This window comes from Nycticebus coucang, chromosome 24 (assembly GCF_027406575.1).
Source record: "Nycticebus coucang isolate mNycCou1 chromosome 24, mNycCou1.pri, whole genome shotgun sequence".
In the NCBI taxonomy this organism is placed as follows: Eukaryota; Metazoa; Chordata; class Mammalia; order Primates; family Lorisidae; genus Nycticebus; species Nycticebus coucang.
Genome location: NC_069803.1, coordinates 11,598,554 through 11,606,057, shown reverse-complemented (window position 1 = coordinate 11,606,057; position 7,504 = coordinate 11,598,554). Strand labels below are relative to the sequence as shown.

The following is a 7,504-nucleotide window of genomic DNA, read 5'->3' as shown; positions in this document are numbered from 1 at the left end:
GCTGCATTTTTAAAGCCCCTTCTCTGCCCTGTTCCTGAGGGATGAACCCTCTGGAGGTACCTACATGCCCATATAAAACTGCCACTTTTTTCTGCAGGCTAGAGAAACTCATGTGTGTCTAATTCTTTCTGCTTCCAGAGCTGGTGAAAAAAGTCAAGCCATTGGGAGCCTTAAGGTTAGGGCACTCTATTTGTGGTACCTTCCTCTCCCCAAGGAGAAGCTGGATGTTGGAGCTTCCTTTCCCAGTGTTACAGCACAGTGCCCAGGGTGGGGTCTGTGCCGAGTGTGCCTCGGCTTTTCCTATCCATTCCATGTGGATATTTTCCTCAGTTACCAAGTGGGTAGGGATCTCTCAACTCATCTCTGACTTCCCCCAGTGGGAACGGATCCATAAATAGATGTTTATTTGGAATGTCTGTGGGAGAGGGAGAGTTAAGATCTTGCTATTCTAGGCCACACCTGTAATCCTAGCACTCTGGGAGGCCGAGGCGGGGCGATTGCTTGAGCTCACAAGTTCGAGACCAGCCTGAGCAAAAGCAAGACTCCATCTCTACTAAAAATAGAGAAACTGAGGCAAGAGGATTGCTTGAGCCCAGGAGTTGGAGGTTGCTGTGAGCTATGACGCCACGGCACTCAACCTAGGGCAACAGCTTGAGACTCTGTCTCAAAAAAAAAAAAAAAAGGATCTTGCTATTCTGCCAAGTTTCTGATATCACCTAGAATTTTTATTTATTTATTTATTTATTTTGTAGAGACAGGGGTCTCTTTTTTTTTGTAGAGACAGAGTCTCACTGTACCGCCCTCGGGTAGAGTGCCGTGGCGTCACACGGCTCACAGCAACCTCTAACTCTTGGGCTTACGCGATTCTCTTGCCTCAGCCTCTCGAGCAGCTGGGACTACAGGCGCCCGCCACAATGCCTGGCTATTTTTTGGTTGCAGTTTGGCCGGGGCTGGGTTTGAACCCGCCACCCTCGGCATATGGGGCTGGCGCCCTACTCACTGAGTCACAGGCGCCACCCCACCTAGAATTTTTTTTAAAGAAATTATGTATTAACTCTCAAAACTTTACCTCAGCCCTCTTAGGGGCAGAGAATTAAGTTGACATAAGATACAAAACAGGAGAAAAGTATACAGATTTTATTTTACATGGACATGGAAGTTCTCACAGTTGTCACAGGAAAATGAAAACACAAAGAAAGTGGAAAAGCCCAAATGTTTATGTAGTAGTTTGAACAAAGAGTGGTAATGATGGAAAACTAAAAGGTATGGGGAGAAAAAGGAAGATAAGGGTTACCCTGGCCAGGCATGCTGGCACACACCTGTAATTCAAGCACCTTGGGAGGCCAAAGCAGGAGGATCACTTGAGACCAGTTCAAGATCGGCCTGAGCAACATAAAGAGATTTGACTGTACAAAAGTTATAAAAATTAGCTGGGCATGGTCGCATATACCTATAATCCTAGCTGGGGCAGAAGGTGCACTTGAGCCCGGGTGTTTGAGTTGATTGTGAGCTATGATGCCACTGCACTGCACTCTATCCCAGGTGACAGAGCAAGACCCTGTCTAAAAAAAAAAAAAAAAAAAAAAGATTATTTTAACAAGTTCTGTTTGTACAGATTTTTCTTGGCATCAACTCCCCAACTCTGTTAATGTTTCTTTTTTCCTAGTACAGAGAGAAAGGAGGAGTTCAGAGTATCACTTTTGTATCTGCTGTTTTTCAAACGCCTTTAGCTGGAAATAATTCTTACACTTTAGTGACATATTTTGAACTGACATATTCTGCCACCTTTCCCAACTCAAATTTTTAATGAACAAAGAAGGAACATATTTTATCTAAGGAGCTTAACACTATTAACTAACATAATTATTGCTATTTACTTTAGTGTCCAAAACAGAAATGTAGTTCAGCATTTATGAACAGCCTTCAAAATATTTTTATTTTTCTCTCCTATTGAATATCAACAATCCATTGCTCTAGTTTTAATATATATTCTGTTGATGAAACCATATGCAGAAAACTTCCAGTATTGCCAAAAAAGGGAATAAAAGCCAATTTCTCTAGTGACAGCAAGGCAAGACCTGAACTAAATTACGAGGAAGGTTGGGAGTTGTTAATCATCGATTTAACAATGTAGAGTGAGTTGTCACACAAGATGAAGAGTGGCCAAGTCCTCTGCACTGCGTTTATATAGAATTGGAGGTGAATTCAGGTACTTTGTACTCTTGGGATGCTGAAAAGCCCATTAATTACACGAAACACATTGTATCACAGTGGCACAGCTGTTGCCCTAACAAACATTAATTCTTCTTTGTTTCTTTCTCCTGAACACACAAGACAATTTTTAAGAAAGGAAGTGCAGATAGTGCATACTATTGAAAAAAACACAGGGAATGCCTGTTAGGCCTGCATCTCCCCCCACCAATGTGGCTATATTTGGAGATAGAGATTTTAAGGAGATGAAGCTAAATGAGGTGGTAAGCTGGGTGTGGTGGCTTGGGCCTGTAATCCCAGCAATTGGGAAGCTGGGTGGGGTGGGGGCCGGTAGATTGCTTGAGCTCAGGAGTTTGAGACCAGCCGGAGCAAGAGTCAGATGCGAACTCTACAAAAGCAGGAAAACTAGCCGGGCGTTGTGGGAAAGTCCTATAGTCCCAGCTACTCGGAGACTGAGGCAAGAGGGTGGCTTGAGCCCATGAATTGAAGTTACTGTGAGCTGTGACGCTACAGCACTCTGCCCAGGGCAACAGAGTGAGACTCTGTCTCCAAAAATAAATAAATAAATAAATAAAACTTAAAAATATATAAATAAGGTCATAAGAGTGGGATCCTTACTGGTGTCTATGAGAAGAGGAAGAGAGACCATACGACTCTCCCTGCACATGAGCGCAGAGGAAAGGCCTCCTGGACACACAGTGAGCAGGTGGTCATCTGCCGGCCAGAAAGAGAAGCCTCACCAGAAATCAGTCCCACAGGCACCTGGGCTTGGAGTTTTAGCCTCTAGAACTATGAGAAAATAAATGTCTGTTGTTAAGCCACCCAGCCTGTGTTTTTGTTTTTTGTTTTTTGTTTTTTTTTGTAGAGACAGAGTCTCACTGTACCGCCCTCCGTAGAGTGCCATGACGTCACACGGCTCACAGCAACCTCCAGCTCTTGGGTTTAGGCGATTCTCCTGCCTCAGCTTCCCAAGCAGCTGGGACTACAGGCGCCCGCCACAACACCCGGCTATTTTTTGGTTGCAGTTTGACAAAGGCCGGGTTTGAACCCGCCACCCTCAGTATATGGGGCCGGCGCCCTACTCACTGAGCCACAGGTGCCACCCCAGACTGTGGTATTTTTTATAGCAGCCCTAGTAGACTGATACAGTGCCCTAGCACCTTTCGTTAAGACCCTCTTTTTTTTTTTTTCTTGAGACAGGGTTTCTCTCTGTTGTCCAGGGTGGAGTGCCGTGGCATCATTATAGCTGACAGCAACCTTAAACTCCTAGGCTCAAGTAATCTTCTTGTCTCCATTTCCCAAGTAGCTGGGACTACAAGCACCCACCATGACACCCAGCTAATTTTTCTATTTTAGTAGAAATAGGGTCTCTAATTCTTTGGGCTCAAGCAATCTACCTGCCTCAGCCTCCCAAGGATGCTCTTTTTATTCAAGTTCTCAGTTATCCTGAGAAGATAATGAAGATCCCCTGTTACCTTTTTTCAAGGAATTCTACTCAACCTTCCGGTCTCGTTTCTCTTTCTCAGTAACTTCTGGTCCTTGTATTGTTAGCTTGTATTGAAATATAACTTTGTGCTCTTTAGATAAGAAATTGAGGACATGACTGAGGTCTGTGGCAGAGAGGGATGTGCTACACGTAAGAGTTTTGTGCCAAAGTGGATGGTGGACGGGATGGAGGCAACCTTGTGGCAGCACTTGGAGGACACAGTGAAGAGTCCCGCCATTGTTGGAGTCCTGTGCACAGATTCACAATGACTTAATCTGGGCTGTGTGGGACCGTGTCAGATGAACATGCTGGAGTGATATCTGTTCTAGCCCAGCAAGCAGCTAAGCTAACCTCTGACCCCACTGATATTCCTGTGGTGTGCCTAGAATCAGATAATGGGAACATTATGATCCAGAAACATGATGGCATCACAGTGGCAGTGCATAAAATGGCCTCCTGACATCTCATATCAGCTCTCTAGTAGCCTTTCATTGGGACTCAATGCTAACTATGTTGATGATCTTATAGAATTACTGAAGTTCCAGCAGTTAGGCAATTCATTTAATGGACATTGGGCACTTTTCTATTTATTTTAAACTAAGTTGCTTCTTAACTAACTCTATGGCCTGACTAACCTATCAAGATACTAAATATTAGTAAGAAAGGATCATGTTTTTAAGCAGCAGGTCCATGTCACTTTGTATATAGAATTTTTTTATGTTTAATAAATCTGTTTAGAAGAAAAAAAAAATTGAGGAAAATGTAATACAATGTGATTTTGCTCCTTGAAAAGACTTGTTAAGAAAAATATAGCTGGCCAGATCCGGTGGCTGACGCCTATAATCCTAGCACTTTGGGAGGCTGAGGTGGGTGGATCTTCTAAGCCCAGGAGTTCAAGACCAGCCTAAGCAAGAGCAAGACTCGTTTCTAAAAAATAGTCAAGCATTGTGGTGGACACCTACATCCCACCTACTTGGGAGGCTGAGGCTAGATTGCTTGAACCTAAGAGTTGGAGGTTATTGTGAGTTGTGATGCCACTGCACTCTACTGAGGATGACAAAGTGAGACTCTGTCTTCATAAAAGAAAAAAGAAAAGGAAAAAATAGAAAAATACAGCTTATAACTCTGGTTTAGAATCAAATTGCCAAAATACCTTAGTTTCTGTACAGACTTGCATTATTTTTTCTTTGTATTATATGTATTAACCTAAGTTAATAGAAAAAGATGCATATAAATGTGACTAGAAATGCAACACAAAATACTACACTGTATGCCATATGATTTTTATTTATTTATTACTTATTATTATTATTTTAATGACAGTCTCACTTTGTTGTCCTTGGTAAAGTGCCATGGTGTAATAGCTCACAGCAACCTCAAACTCTTTGGCTCAAGTGATCCTCTTGTCTCAGCCTCCCAAGCAGCTAGGACTACAGGTCCCTGCCACAATGCCCAGATAGCTGGGGTCTTGCTCTAGCTCAGGCTGGTCTCAAACTCCCAAGCTCAGGCAATCCACTTGCCGCAGCCTCCCAGGGTGCTAAGATTACAGATGTGAGCCACGGTGACCAGCCTTTATTTTATTTTTTGAAGACAGGGTTTCACTCCATTGCCTGGGCTAGAGTTCAGTGGTGTCATCATACCTCACTACAATCTCAGACTCCTGGGCTCAATCGATCTTCCTCCTTCAGCCTCTGGAGTAGCTGGGATTACAGGCATGCACCACCATATCTGCCTAAATTTTTCTTTTAATTTTGGTAGAAATAGTCTCACTGTGTTGCTCAGGCTGGTCTTAACCTCCTGAACTCAAAGGATTTTCCCATCCCAGCCTCCTAAAGTGCTAGGATTATAGGCATGAGCCATTGTGCCCAGCCTAATTAGTTTTTAAGACCTTTTGTCAGGGCAGTTAAACTCTGGGTTTGTTTTTTTGTCTTATTTTGAGATTGTTTGTGTTTTTCCTTCAGTTGTGTGGTTGAAAACCAATGGATAAGACGGTCTTTAAGATTCCTTCGAGTTCTAACATTCTCTCACTCCTATGTCATAAACTCACAATCTGAGCTTCAGGGCATGCTGGGACATTCCAAACAGCAGGATCTAGGAGCCAGAGCCAGAGAGAGGCATTGCCTGGGAGAAGCCAGCAGATGCATCAACTCCCACTGGGGAGAAGGTGTGCCGACAAATCAGCAAGTCCAGGGGGGTGCAGCAAACTCCAGGTGGATCTGGGTCAATAATGCTCTCCAAGAGGGGAAACTTGATTCCAGAACATGGCACCGTGTGTGGGGTTTCTGGGCAGTGGTGATTTTCAGCCATCAGATGCTTTTCCAGGAACATAATTCAGGGAGGGCTGTCACAATAGAGTCATTGTGAGAGTTGTAAAGGGAAAAAGGTGGACTAAATTGGGTGAAGGAAATTTGGATTATGGTCTACCAAGCTGGGATGCAGGAAGCTTTGTTGCCGAAGGGAAGCTGCATGGGGAGAGAGAACCCTGCTAGCCCCGTTAGACAGACTGCCCATCCCAGGAAGCTGTAAGTGTGAGTGAGTAAATGTGTCTGTCGTTGGGGGTGAGGAGTACAGGGGAGCCTCTGCTCAACATTCACATAGACATTCAGGGCTCTCTTTGCCTTTGCCATAATGATTTTTTCCAAGTCCTTCGTGAGAGGGGAGAGCCTCTCCATTTTTGCCAGGCTGGATTTCAGAAATGGGCAAGGCTGAGCCAACACACAGCAATGACTGGCTCTCAGCAAGTGGAAGAGAGAACAGACTTCTCCGTGGCCGTTTCAGAGACGGAATGCGGGCTACCTGGTAGTCATAGGAGGAAGACTGGGCCTGAGCTGCCCCGAAATGAAATTTTTATCACTTAAGTATTAAATTAGAGTTGTCTGAAGATCTATGGGGGATACTGTGGAAGGGATTCCTGTGTTGAGTGGGAAATTGAACCAGAAAATAAGAGTCAAGTCAACTGTCTTTTCACTTTTTACCCCATTATAGGTTCTGTTAATGAATCATATTAACTCACATAGGGTATACCAGGAGTAGGTATGATCCAGCTTTAAGGCGTTGTCCTCCTCTATTACAAATATAATGCACACAGTTAACTTCATTTTTGCTCAGCCAATTTGGATCTGGTGTTCCTCAAGCTCCCCTTCAGTGGTTTCTGCCTTCTTTGCTCAGTTCTTTGAACTCTGATTTTGCCACAAGTATGACTGACTTGATGTACCATTTTATTTTATTTTTTATATTTATTTATTTATTTATTTATTTATTTATTTTGAGACAGAGTCTCAAACTATGTCATCCTCTGTAGAGTGCCATGGCGTCACAGCTCACAGCAACCTCATACTCTTGGGCTTAAGCAATTCTCTAGCCTCAGCCTCCCCAGCATCTGGGACTACAGGCGCCTGCCACAATGCCGGCTATTTGTTATTGTTGCAGTTGTCATTGTTGGTTAGCTGGCCTGGGCTGGGTTCAAACCCACCAACTTTGGTGTATGTGGCTGGTGCTGTAACCCCTGTGCTACGGACACTGAGCCTGTTTTTTTTTTTTTAATTTTTTTGAGACAGTCTCACCCTGGCTAGAGTGCCATAACATCATTGCTCACAGCAACCTCAAACTCTAGGGCTAAAATGATCCTCTTGCCTCAGCCTCCCGAGATGCTGGGACCACAAGCATCTGCCACCATGCCTGGCTAATTTTTCTAGTTTTAGTAGAGATGAGGTCTCACTCTTGCTCAGGCTAGTATGGAACTCCTGAGTTCAAGCAGTCCACCTGCCTTGGCCTCCCAGAGTGCTAGGATTATAGGCATGAGCCCCT

At 44.0% G+C, this 7,504-nt stretch overlaps 1 pseudogene across 1 annotated transcript; it reads left to right on the top strand.

Annotated features, from left to right (window-relative positions):
• The first annotated feature begins 3,882 nt into the window (after positions 1 to 3,882).
• On the top strand, positions 3,883 to 4,436 carry LOC128576415 (ragulator complex protein LAMTOR5-like; annotated as a pseudogene). Its single transcript, XR_008377369.1, has one exon. The product of XR_008377369.1 is annotated as a ragulator complex protein LAMTOR5-like (transcript).
• Positions 4,437 to 7,504: the final 3,068 nt, after the last annotated feature.